General features: G+C 38.1%; 1 non-coding gene across 1 annotated transcript; it reads right to left on the bottom strand.

The window, feature by feature from the left end:
• Positions 1–255: 255 nt before the first annotated feature.
• Positions 256–362, bottom strand: LOC121231549 (small nucleolar RNA R71). The gene has a single exon (XR_005929607.1). It is a non-coding gene; the product is annotated as a small nucleolar RNA R71 (small nucleolar RNA).
• Positions 363–14,382: the final 14,020 nt, after the last annotated feature.

Here is a 14,382-nt window from a genome sequence, read left to right as displayed (position 1 = left end):
ATACAACAGTTGGTTCAGTTTGATGGTTTTCAGGACGAGGATCCCAACGCTCACCTAGCAAATTTCTTAGAGTTTTGCGACACTTTTAAAATCAATGGCATTTTTTATGACGCCATTCACCTTCGGTTATTCCCTTTTTCATTGAGAAACAAAGCTAAATAGTGGTTGAATTCGTTACCATAGGGGTCAATCACTACTCGGGAACAAATGACCGAAAAGTTTTTATTAAAATATTTTTTGCCGGCTAAAACGGTTAAATTACGTAATGATATCTCTTCTTTTGTACAGATGGATTTAGAAACACTCTACGATGCATGGGATAGATACAAGGACCTCTTGAGAAGATGCCCTCACCATGGGTTACCACTCTGGCTACAGGTTCGAATCTTTCATAATGGCCTGAATCCTTCGACTCGACAAATGGTTGACGCAGCTGCTGGCGGAACCATCAATAATAAGACACCTGAAGATGCCTATGATTTTATAAAGGAGATGTCACTGAATAACTATCAGTGGCAAGTCATGAGGACAAAGCCAACGAAAACATCCGGCGTTTATAACTTCGATTCGGTCACCAAGCTCTCTAATTAGGTAGAACTCTTAAATAAGAAAATTGATGGTTTTCTTAGTTCTTCACAGGTTCACCCAGTAATGCAGTGCGAAGCAAGTGGAGATGGATCAAGCAATTCAGAATACTCATCCTATGGCTACAACATGGAGAACGAGCAGTTAAATTACATGGGTAATAATCCTCGATCTCAAAATAATCCTTATAGTAATACTTACAATGCAGGTTGAAGGAACCACCCAAATTTCTCATGGGGAGGCCAAGGGAATCAGAGACCACTACCTCCAGGCTTTCAACAACCACCCTACCAACCAGAGAAAAAGTCAAACCTTGAGGAGATGGTAACAAAATTCATCTCAGTGTCAGAAACTCATTTTCAGAATACCGAGATAGCACTTAAAAATCAACAAGCGTCGATCCAAGGGCTCGAAACTCAGATAGGTGAGATCGCTAAATTGATATCTGAAAGACCACCAAGAAGTCTACCTAGTAACACTGAACCCAACCCAAAAGAGCACGTGAAAGCAGTTACACTAAGGAGTGGGAAAGTGTTAGCTAAATCTGAAAAGAATCCACCACAAGAAGCTGACAAAAAGGAGGTCGAACCCGAAAATAATGAAAACTTAATGCCAAATGAATATAAACCACCAATCTCATACCCAGCAAAGTTGAAGAAAGATCGTATGGATTCACAATTCGGTAAATTTCTTGAACTTTTTAAACAATTGCATATTAACTTACCTTTTGTTGAAGCTATATCACAGATGCCTACATATGTAAAATTCTTAAAGGAGCTTCTAACAAACAAAAGGAAGTCTGAAGACTTATCTACAGTGGAACTTAATGAGGAGTGCTCAACCATACTCCAAAACAAACTGCTAGCCAAACTGAAAGACCCAAAAAGTTTTACTATTCCCTGCTTAATTGGTAGTTTGAATGTTGATAAAGCACTAGCTGATTTAGGCGCCAGCATTAATTTGATGCCATATAAAATGTTTAAACAACTTGGTCTTGGGGAACCGAAACCCACTAGGTTGAGTATTCAATTAGCTGATAGATCTGTTAAATATCCTATGGGAATTATAGAAGACGTAGTTGTAAAAGTAGATAAATTTATATTCCCTGTTGATTTCGTTGTGCTTGACATGGATGAAGATGTTGAGGTGCCTTTAATTTTGGGTCGACCATTTTTAGCCATTGCTAGAGCTGTAATTGATGTGAGTGATGGTAAATTGGTACTTAGAGTAGGTGACGAAGACATTATTTTTAAAATTTCTGATGTCATGAGATTTTCTAGAGAACATGATGACTCATGTTATTTTATCGACTCTATTGATCATGCTACTCAAGATTCTTTTTAGGAAATCGTATACAAGGACACAATGGAACTGTGTCTCGCCCAGGGAGAGGAGATGGATGATGATATGAAATAGGAACCGAACTAAACTCCAATGAGACCTCCCCAAAACTAGCAGAAGATGAGGTAATTAGGTAAAAGATGAACTTAAGCAAAAATCCTCTATTGACGAACCTCCCAAACTGGAATTTAAACAATTGCTGAATCACTTGGAATATGCATTCCTTTGGAAATAATTCCACATTACCAGTAATTATTGCATCCAACTTACAACCCAAGGAGAAAGAGAAATTACTCCAAGTATTAAAAGAGCATAAAAGGGCCATAGCTTGGAAAATTTCTAACATTAAAGGGATCAACCCTTTTTTTTGTACCCACAAAATTTTAATGGAAGATGAATATAAACCATGCGTGCAAGCCCAAAGACGATTGAATCCCAACATGAAGGAAGTTGTTAAAGCTGAGGTAATTAAACTCCTATATGCTGGAATTATTTATCCTATTTCTGATAGTTCTTAGGTGAGTCTAGTGCAGGTTGTTCCTAAGAAAGGATGCATGACTGTTGTAGCCAATGAGAAGAATGAAATAATCCCAACAAGGACAGTCACAGGTTGGAGAGTGTGCATTGATTATAGGAAGCTAAATGATGCGGCGAGAAAAGAGCACTTCCCCCTTCCATTCATTGACCAAATGTTGGAAAGATTGTCAGGACACATGTACTACTGCTTTTTAGAAGGACTCTTTGCCTATTTCCAAATCCCAATAGCTCCTGAAGATCAAGAAAAGACGACATTTACATGTCCATACGATATGTTTTCTTATCATAAAATGCCTTTTGGATTATATAATGCTACTGCTACTTTTCAGTGCTGCATGGTGGCCATTTTTGACGAACTCGTAGAAGACATCATGGAGGTATTTATGGATGATTTTTCAATTTTTGGTAACTCTTTCCATCTTTGCCTAAAAATTTAAAACGAGTGTTAATAAGATGTGAGCAAACAAACCTTGTGCTAACTGGGACAAATGTCACTTTATGGTTCAAGAAGGTATTGTGTTAGGACACAAAATTTCTAGTAGAGGGATTGAAGTTGATAAATCCAAAATTGAAACCATTGAAAGACTACCCCCTTAATTGAATTAAGGCTATTAGAAGCTTCTTAAGACATGATGGGTTTTATAGAAGGTTTATTAAAGACTTTTCTAAAATAGCTAAGCTTTTGACTAAATTACTAGAAAAAGATGTGCCTTTTAATTTCGATCATGATTGTTTAGAAGCATTTAATACTTTAAAGGATAATCTGACTAAAGCTCCAATTATAATTGCACCTGATTGGAATTCACCTTTTGAACTAATGTGCGATGCGAGTGATTTTGGAGTAGGTGCAGTTTTGGGACAGCAAAGAGATAAACATTTTCAACCTATCTATTATGCTAGCAAGACTTTGACAGCTGTAGAAGAAAACTACACCACAAAGAAAGAGCTGATAGCTATGGTTTTTGCATTCGATAAATTTAGGCCATATTTAATATTGTCTAAAGTTGTCGTATATACTGACCATTCTGCTCTTCGCCACCTTTTGACTAAAACTGATGCAAAACCTCGACTCATTCGATGGAACTTATTATTGCAGAAATTTGACTTGGAGATTAAGGATAAGAAAGGAGCTGAAAATCTTGCGGTTGACCATCTCTCCAGGCTTGAAAACTCAAGTACCCAAAAACCAGATGGCATTGAAATAAATGATTCATTCCTTGAAGAACAATTTTTTGCTATATCTGATTCTGAGGTACCTTGGTTTGCAGATATTGCAAATTTTTTAGCAGCTAACATTATCCCAAAAGGTTTGACACATCAGCAAAAGAAGCGATTCTTCACTGATGTGAAAAACTACTTCTTGGAAGACCCTTTTCTTTTCCGTAAATGTGCAGATCAAATCATTAGGAGATCCGTTACAAAGATAGAAGCATTGAAAATCTTGGAACATTTCCACTCAGGACCGGCTGGAGGACATTACGGTGGAAATAAGACTGCACATAAAGTCCTCGAATCAGGTTTTTATTGGCCCACTCTATTCAAAGATGCCAACAGGTATGTTACTTTTTGCAAAAAATGTCAAAGGACAGGTAATATATCCAAACATGATGAAATGCCTTAGACATATATGCTCTCATGAAAAATATTTGACGTTTGGGGTATTGACTTCATAGGTCCATTCCCTAGTTCATTCGGGAATAAATACATCTTAGTAGCTGTTGATTATATGTCCAAATGGGTTGAAGCCTAAGCTTTACCTACTAATGATGCTAGAGTAGTAGTACGATTCCTTAAGAAACTTTTCTCTCGATTTGGTACACCTAGAGCAATTATCAGTGATAGGGGTACTCATTTTTGTACCGCCCAATTTGACAAGACCCTCAAGAAATACGGAGTTCATCTTAGAACAACTACCCCTTATCACCCTCAGACTAGTGGCCAAGTCGAAGTAATGAACCGAGAGCTTAAACGTATCCTAGAAAAGACAGTAGAATTAAACAAGAAGGATTGGGCGATAAAAGTAGATGATGCTTTATGGGCTTATAGATCTGCCTTTAAGAGTCCCATAGGAACATCACCTTACAGACTTGTTTATGGGAAAAGCTGTCACTTACCATTTGAGTTGGAACACAAGGCATTCTGGGCTAGAAAATTTCTAAACCTTGACCCCAAACTTGCAGGTGAAAACAGGTTGATGTAGTTGAACGAGTTAGATGAGTCACGAGCCAATGCATATGAAAATTCGTGCCTATATAAAGAAGCGACGAAGCGCCACCACGATGCCCATTTGAAGGAATGAAGGCAATTTGAAATTAGAGATCTTGTCCTGTTATATAACTTGAGGCTCAAATTGTTTCCTGGAAAGCTTAAATCAAGATGGTCAAGTCCTTTCGTAGTTCAAACTGTATTTCCATATGGTACAATAGAGGTAAGTCATCCATCACAAGGCACTTTTAAGGTGAATGGACATCGTCTCAAAATGTATAACGGTGAGAATTTCAAAGACGATAAAGAGGAGCTACGACTCCATGTAGTTACCTAAATACACCCACAACGTAGAGTCGAGCTTAGACTATAAACAAGCGCTTCCTGGGAGGCACCCCGAGCACTAACGGTGCTAACATTTTAAATTTTAGTCTTTAACATTTAATTCACTAACTGAGTCACTGAACACAGGATTTTTAGAACCACATGGCCAGGCACACGGGTATGCCGTAGGCCGTGCACATACGACGGGATGTAACACGGCCTGTGACAGCCCAAAGTTGACCCTAGTCGGGAAGTGGTTTTGGGACCGCTAAACCGAGTCACCAAAATGTTTGAATGTGATACTTATTGTCTAGAATATGTAATTATGAATGTGTGAAAATTTCAAGCTTCAATTTGGTTGATTTCATGTGAATTTAGTTAATAGGACTTATGTGAGAAAATTCTAAAATGTGATAGGTCAATGTGTGAGGACCTATTAGTGCATGTGGACAAAGGGGGGACTTGCATGTCAAATTTCCCCCTACTAGTAGTGGCCGGCCATGATGGGCATGATGAACAATTGTGCAATTTATTTTATGGAAATTATGGCATGAGTATGGCACAAATAAGATATGTTAATTTGTGTCATAAAATGTTGGGATAAAACAAATAAAATAATAAAAAGGAGTATGGTGAATACAAAAAAAAAATGTGTGTGTGTAGTTGTTTGTCCCCCCCCATTGCCGTGAGCTAAAGAAAAGAAAGGAGAGAATTTTGTTCATCCTTTTCTCATCTTCATGCTTGCCGAAACTAGAAAGAAAAACAAAGAAAAATTTTCTCATCCTTTGGTTCATCCTTGGCCAAAAATTTTAAGGAGGAAAGAAGAAGAAAGGTGAAGAGATTCGGCCATGCATGTAGCTAGGCTAAGGTATGTTTGATGATGTTCCATGAGATGCATGCATGTTTTAGTTGTTAGCTTGAGTTCTACTTGGCCCATGGTCTAAATCTTGCTATGTGATGGAATTGGCACTTGACCATGGATGCATCATTCTTGGTTGGTGTTTGATGTTGTGGTGATGAGGCATGAGGATGAGTTAAGATTCGGCCTAGGTGGAGGTTGTGTTAATGCCATTGCATGCAAAATATGAAGCTTGTTAATGATGCATGTGATGATGGCTTGATGATTTTTGAACCTCCTTTTTAGCATTTTTGTGTGAGCACATATGTGCATTGGTTGCTAAATGGAGAAGAATCGGCTAGCAAGATGTGTGCTAAGGCCGAATGTAACTTTGCATGTTGATGAGCAATGCATGTGTTAAATCGATGAAAAGGGGGAGGATGCTTTACTAGTGTGTGTATATGTGTGTATTAAGTGTTGAGATCGACCCCAAAAATAGACATGCATATTCGGCCAAGGGGAAAGAAATTAGCTAATATGTTGTGTTGATGCATGATTTTTGCATGTATGAGACTTTAATGTCTAATGTATAAATATGGGCTAAGTGCCTTGTGTTCATCTTTTTGATGCCTAAATGATGAAATCAATTTATTTGTTTGATTAAGCTCAAGAGCAAAGGGGAAATAAATCCGATAAAGGGAAGGAAAAAGTGGTTGAATAGCTAGCGGAATCGTTCGACAACACCCGAGGTAAGTTCTTGAGTAAGAGAGCTTAAATTACGATGTGATTAAATCATGCTCTATGTGAGGCTATTGAGCCGAATGTGCAACGATGATATGTGCCTTGTGTTTGAGTTTCGCAAATGAAAATGAAATATGAATGTGCCATGAATTATTGTTAGATGTGCATGATTAATTGAATGCTGTCCGGGCTAAGTCCCGAAGGCTTTGTGCTAAGTGAATATATCCGGACTAAGATCCGAAGGCCTTTGTGCGAGATACTAAATCCGGGTTAAGTCCCGAAGGCATTCGTGCGAGTTATTAAATCCGGGTTAAGTCCCAAAGGCATTCGTGCGAGTTATTAAATCCGGGTTAAGTCCCGAAGGCATTCGTGCGAGTTATTAAATCTGGGTTAAGTCCCGAAGGCGTTGTGTGAGTTACTAAAACCGGGCTATGTCCCGAAGGCATTTGAACGAGGAGCTATATCCGGTTAAATCCAGAAGGTACGTGAATTGGTAATGAATGAGCTTGCTGTAAAATTCCAGCGAATACTCGAAAAACATCCCAATATGGGGATATGTTACGTATGTGTTGAATTTAATCGAGCCCTTACAAATAAATGTTCGCTCAGTTGATAAACGAGCTACCGGCCTTCGGCTAAGTTAGTCTATTGTGTATGTACATAAGGGTTGTTAATGTTGTGAAGCAAGTTTGATATCGGTAAATTGCGTATTATGAAATATTCGATTTAGCTAAATGTGTGTTATTCTTTGTTTATGCTGGAATTCCTTGCTCAAACTTACTAAGCATAAATTGCTTACTCGTTACATTGCTCCTCTGTTTTATAGATTTTTGGTTCTCCAGCTATCGGACTCGGGATCTTGAAGTCGAAGTCGCCCACACTATCAAAGGCTCTTTTGGGTACTATTTTGGTTGAATCTTGATATGGCATGTATAGGACTACCCATTGTTGTTTTTCGAGTACTTTATGAAATGTATAAGTGTACAGCCATGCGAAAATGGCTTGTAGAAGTGGAGTATGGCATTAGACCATTCGTGTTTATGAATGTATAGATGGTTTCATGATGTAACTATAGTTGGAATGGAAGTGTTGAGCAAATGATCAGCCACTGGAATGGCTAAGTATGATCATATGTGGGCTTATGTATGACAAGGCCCTAGTTGGTCCATGAAACCCCAAATTAGGTAAGGTTTACTTTGAAAACAGAGGCTGATAGCAGCAGTGGTGTGGATTGGAAAAATCACAAGAATTCGTAGGAGTGGAATTAAATAGTGAATAAATTATGTAATCGAACCTTGATGAATCTACTTTCATATGAAAGTAACGAAACAATCATATGAACAGTACAGTAAGAGATATTCGGGTTCTTGTGGAACAGGGCCAGAACAGTTTCTGGATTCCCTGTTCCACCTTTGGAAATTCACTATAAATTGACCAGAGATAATTAGGGGTCATACAATATATGTATGGATTCCTCTCTGAGTCTAGTTTCCATAGAAACAAACGGCATCAGTATTGAAACTCTGTGCAGAGAGATATCCAAGTCGTAATGGGAAAAGGTCAGTGTAGTCGACCCCTGTAACATGGGAGACTTTGACTAATAAACTGTACTAATTGGCCCAACCAAAAATTCTAGAAAAAAATACATAGGTGGGGACATGAGTCTAGTTTCAGGGAAAAATCACAAAACTGATTTTCGAGTTGTGAAACTCAAGATATGATTTTTGAAGCGACTAGTACTCAGACTGGGCAGTGTCTGGAAAAATTTTTCAAAGTTTGTTAACATCTCGTGTCCGACTCCGGTGTCGGTCTCGGGTTCGGGGTGTTACACGGCCGTGCACTACGGCCGTGTGAAAATAGGGCAAAATTTTTTTCCCCAACACGGAATGTGATAAGTTGCCACGGCCATGCAACATGTCCCTGGGCAAAACTGCCAAAATAACATGGGCGTGCAACAAACTCGTGCTTTGAAATCGTGGGCAAACCTGTCAATTTAGCACAGGCGTTCGACACGCCCGTGCCCAGTTCCCGTGGTCGACACTGTCACAATAACACGGGCATGTGCCTGCATACACAGGTGTGGGAGAAGCGAACGAAGATTGACATGGCCGTGCAACATGGCCTGTACACCAATGCACCCAATTTTGAAAACCACAAAATGCAAGGGCTGAAACAAAGGCACACAGGCGTGCCCCACGGCCGTGTGCCCCAATTTCTCTATAAACACCTGTTATCTATTTTAGCTTTATCTTTAGATTTTGAAATTACTTTTTATTTCCTGCTAATGCTATTATATCTTGAGTTTTTACAATTTTTATTTTTGGCTATTTCATTACTTGTAAATATGCTTCATTATATTTCCTAAAGAGTTCCTGATTTTATCACAGTCATAAAGAGCTCCAAAGCTCTACCACCAACGGAGTGTCCTCCTCCACTCTCATCATTGCCTTGGCCGATTATTCTCTATAACTCCAATTCAAGGAGTCCATTCATCATTCACGAAGTTTCACTTCTCTCCCTCTCTTATGATTCTATATCTATACTTTTCAATATATCTATCTTTGTACATTGAGGGCAATGTACATCTTAAGTGTGGGGGGTCTTTCATATCATCATTAGAAATCCCTGAATTTTGTCTTTTTCTCACGTGAATCACTTATATCACTATTAGAATGAATTTTAATTAATTTATGATTTTTATTGATATGTCTTGAATTAAAACATAGGCAATTATACATTGATTGTTTAAACTTTAAGACATTAGGGAATCAAGCATGATGAGTTGATTTTTGAAGAATTAAAAACTTTTAGGTTGTTTCCCTAAGTTTAGGTATTATCTTGAGTTGAAATTCACAAGTTTAAATATAAAAAAGCCATAATTTTCGTGAGATCTTGGGCCTTTAGAGCATATTTTATTCCGTTTATGCTCACTTTCGTTATAAGTGCGTCAGTTTTGATTTGTTATTCTAGAACTTGCTTGATTATGCATGTCAAGACCAGACCATTTGATTTGATATGTCAAGATGATAAAGGCACTTAGGTTTAACTCACTCACTCCACAATAGCCTACCTCCATAATTAACCCTTAGTGAACCATTTTTGAGCCTAACAAGCCATTAATTGATTTAACCTCAATATTAACCCATAACCCATTATTGTTGAAATCCCCTAATTTGATCCCTATATTTCTCGAGATTTGATTTGAACAAATTGCTTAGTTATGTTTTGTTCTTCTAAATATTTGACTTGTTCTTAAAAAAAACAATACTGACATACATATTAGTAGTAATTCGTCATTTTTGAGCTTCAGTGTTAGTTCCATATTCTGAGAAGAAACTCACTTGTATTCAACTGATGACTAGTTATTTTTCTAGCTAGGTAATTTTTCAATTCAATCTCGATTCTAACATCTTCTTTCAGCTTGTGACCACTCCCCCTAGCCAAAGCCACGTTACAATCCTGTAAAAGACATTTTTGATTGAATATCAGCTCAATATATAGTGGTGGAGATTTGATTTTCAAGCAAGCCTATGGAATAGCTTTTCATATTGACTAATAAGTGCTTTAATTGATGTCCTTAAACACCTTGAGAGATTTGAGTGAATTTTTAGTGAGGATGTTAAACTCTGTGATATTTTGATCAAAGATAATCACTTACATGAGGGGAGACACCTATGTTATCGTGATAAAATGCTCAACTTGGAATGTTTGAAACTTTGATGTACTTTTAGTTGAATTTTGAATGTATGAGTACTTATGGATTATTTTGAGATATTATTGATAGGGATTATAAATTGAGAAGAATTTATTTTGATTATGAGTGGAGGATTTTTTCTTAAGGATAAGTAAATTCTTAAGTGTGAGGGTATTTGATAAACCGTAATTTATACATATTTTTATCCCATGCTTAACCCATTTATGAATGGTTTCACTTTAGATTTGATGAATTCAATGCTCCTAATCCTTTAATTTCATGTTTTATACTTAGGAGAGCATAAGAGAGTAAAAAGAGCGAGAAACGGGTCGAAAATGGAGAAAATGGACCCACGTGGGAAATCAACATGGCCTGGACTTCCTCACACGGGCGTGTCACATGACCGTGTCTATTTGGCAGGATTGAAGCACGACTTACACGAGTAGACTACACGCCCATGCCTATTCAACAGCCTTGAAAATGGGCTAGAGTAATCGTACAGGGGCGTGTCCCTGCCAAGCCCGAGTATAGTCCTATTCAGAAAAGGCCAATTTTTAGGGCTCTTAGGCATCCAAAAGCCTATTTAAACACTTGAGGAGGCACTTAAGAGGGGAACGCAGAGTAGGAAGCAAGGATTACTCAAAGAAAGCCGATTGATCCATCTCAGAAGCCATATTCATCATCAAAATTGAAGATCTCCCTTCAAGTTCCTTCAAGAGTTTTGGGTTTTCTTCTGTTTTGTTATCTTTATGCTTTTGAGATGTTTTCTTTCATAAGTATGAACTAAACCCCCTAAATACCTAAGAGGAATGAAACCTAAGATGGATCTTGTTATTATTATCTGAATTGTATGATAAATATTTGACTTGTTCATAATTGTGTGTTCTCAATTCTTGTTTTGATATTCCAGGATATTTATTCAAGTTAAGCTCTTATTCAGAGGAGGAATAGACCCTGTTTAAGAGTAAATTTTTCATAATTAAGTGGAGTTGATTGCTCGCCTAGAGATAGGGTTATAAGATTTTGCCGGATGAGGGTAAAACCTAATAAGGGAATTCATAGATCAAGTTAATGCAGTTCTAGGGTGTTAATTAGAAAGAGATTTCAATTATTCAACCTAGGGTTAGACGTTATTAGTCTCGAGAGAGATAATAATATAACTTAGGGATTTCTACGGATCAAGTCAGATGAATAAATCGTCTGATTTAGAGTCAAATAACAAGTGAAGTCTAGGTGGAGTTTTCCTTAGGTATTGTCTTAATCAATCGAATTTTCCCAAAAGTATTTTCCTGATTTTCTTTCTGTGCATTCTTAGTTTAGTAATTAGTTTAGATAACCAAACCTCTTAATTTTTAGGCTAGATAATAAAAAGGAAGTAAATACTAGTACTCGTGGTTCCTTTGGGTTCGACAATCCAGTCTTGCTGAACTATACTACTGATCGATAGGTACACTTGCCTTAATTGTGATAATAAGTTAGCCTCAAGAATGATTCATTAATAAATCTTTAAAACTTGTCACAAATATCACGTATCACATGGGTTAGGCCGTATGGCTGCACCTAAATTTTGAGAAATAGAATGCTCAGAATTGAGCGCATGGGCAGAGATACGGACGTTTGTCTCTCCGTGTGTGCTACACGGGCCAGAACACGGGCATGTGTCTTGGCCGTGTGAAACCTGCACCTAATTTTGAATTGAATTAATTGTCCACACAGCCTAGCACATGGGCGTATGGCACGGCCTATGCACAGGTCAGAGAGTTACACGAGGTCAAACACGGCCTATAACACGGGCGTGTCCTAGGGTCACACAAGCGTGTCCCTCGGACCACACAGGCTTGTGAGCCCTGTAACTTAGAAATTTTTTGAAAATTTACGAAAAATTCTTAGAGTTCCCGATTAAGTCCCAACTCGATTCTAATGCTCGTATTGGACCCCAAGGGTCCATTTAAGGGACGTTTTAAATGATCTCAGTTAATGAATAATAATTTACATAAATTATTTGAAAGATGTTCTAAAAGTTTCAGTAATGCTCTGAAACCCTATTCTGATGACGAATATGGGTTAGGGGTGTTACAGGATTCATTAGGCTATCTAAATCTCCATATGGTGCACCAGTGTTGTTTCAAAAGAAACATGATGGGTCGTTGAGAATGTGCATCGATTATCGAGCTTTAAACAAGATCACTATGAAGAACAGGTACCATATTCCTCTTATTGTGGATTTGTTTGATCATCTTGGTAGTGTTAGATGGTTTACCAAGTTGGATTTGAGATAAGGGTACCATCAAGTTCAGATAGCTGAGGGGGACGAGCCAAAGACAGATTTTGTGATGTGATATGGTTCGTATGAGTTCCTTGTAATACCCTTTGGAATTACGAATGCCCTAGCTACATTCTGTACCCTCATGAATAAGGTACTTCAACCTTTCCTTGATCATTTTGTGGTTGTTTACCTAGATGATATTGTGGTGTATAATAAGTCTCTCAAGGAGCATGTGGGGCACTTGAGGGAAGTGTTCCAAAATTTGAGGGAAAATGAGTTGTTCATCAAAGTGGAGAAGTGCTCATTTTCCGAACAAGAAGTGCCATTCCTAGGCCACATTGTGGGAGGTGGCAAGATCCAAATGGATGAGAGTAAGATTGGGGCTATTGTTGAGTGGGAGCCTCCAACCAAGGTGATGGAGTTGAGATCTTTCCTTGGGTTGGCAAATTACTATCGATGCTTCATCGAAGGCTACTCTAGAATTACCATACCCTTGACGGACATGTTGAAAAAGGGGAAGGTATGGGATTGGAATCCGCAATGTGAGAGGGTATTTAATCAATTAAAGTAAGTGATGACGAGGGAGCACGTACTTGTTTTCCAGATTATTCGAAGCCTTATGAGGTACACACGGATGCATCGGATTATGCCATTGGGGGAGTACTGATGCAAGATGGGCATCTAATTGCTTTCGAGATTTGAAAGCTTAATGAGACAGAGTGGAAGTACACGGTCCAAGAAAAGGAGATGACCATTGTGGTTGTAACACCCCAAACCCGGCCTGAAAGTTTGGCTCGAATCTAGCTTGTCACATTGAAGTGTTTTTCGAAAACCATGTTTCCATTAAAAACCCTTCTTAATAATTAAAACCTTATACCCTTTTTAAACCTTGTTAGAAAACCTCAGTTGAATAACATTCTTAACAACTTTGTAAAAATCTTGGCAATTGCAGAAGCTTAATTTAAAAACAATTGCGAATACGTGATGTTTTGAACAACAGTAGTTGCTTTGGAAAACCGTGTTCTAATACTAGCAATTATAAGAACAATAAATAAAATTCCAAATTTGAAATCCAGAAAATTACAATGGCTTTACTACAACCCACATAAAAATATTTAAAAGTAATAATCAAAACTGTAACATAAACAGTGTGTTTGGCTTCCTCCGAGCCCCTCGCAGCTTTGATCCGTCTAAGGCTGGAAATTACCTGAAAGGTTAAAAAATGGGGTGAGTTTACGAAAACTCAGTGTGAAATCCCCTACTATTTAAAAAGAACAGTCAGTCATATAAAAGAATTAAAAGTCTGGCCCCAGCCCTACTTACAGTTTCAGTATCAATTGGGCCTTAGCCCATTATAACAGATAGTACCAGATGGGCCTTAGCCTATTACAGAATAAGAAACATTATCAAAACTAGAATCAAAATCAGAATCAGAGTCAGAATCAGGTGATAGAATCAGAATCAGTATCAGGTAACAGAATCAGAATGTGAATGTGAATGATTTCCCAACCCAATCCAGCCATCACACCCTGTGGGGAGTAACTCAACCCACCCAACCTACACACCGATATGCAGCAAAACTGCTAATAACAGAATATTATGCCAGAGCCACCAGAATCAGATAATGTAGCAAAGCCACTTAACAGAATATGTGGCACAAAGCCATCGATAACGGGTTTATAATCGGCATAAAGCCCACAATATCGATACGAAGCCCACAATAATGGAACACAACCTTCGGTAGCATGATCAACACTCAACCATCGATAACGGGTCTATAATCGGTACGAAGCCCACAATATCGCTATGAAGCCCACAATAACGTCACATAGCCTTCGGTAACAGGATCGA

Source organism: Gossypium hirsutum, chromosome A06 (assembly GCF_007990345.1).
Source record: "Gossypium hirsutum isolate 1008001.06 chromosome A06, Gossypium_hirsutum_v2.1, whole genome shotgun sequence".
NCBI lineage: Eukaryota > Viridiplantae > Streptophyta > Magnoliopsida > Malvales > Malvaceae > Gossypium > Gossypium hirsutum.
Note: the sequence above shows the minus strand (reverse complement) of the source record. Positions and strands in the feature narration are given on the sequence as shown.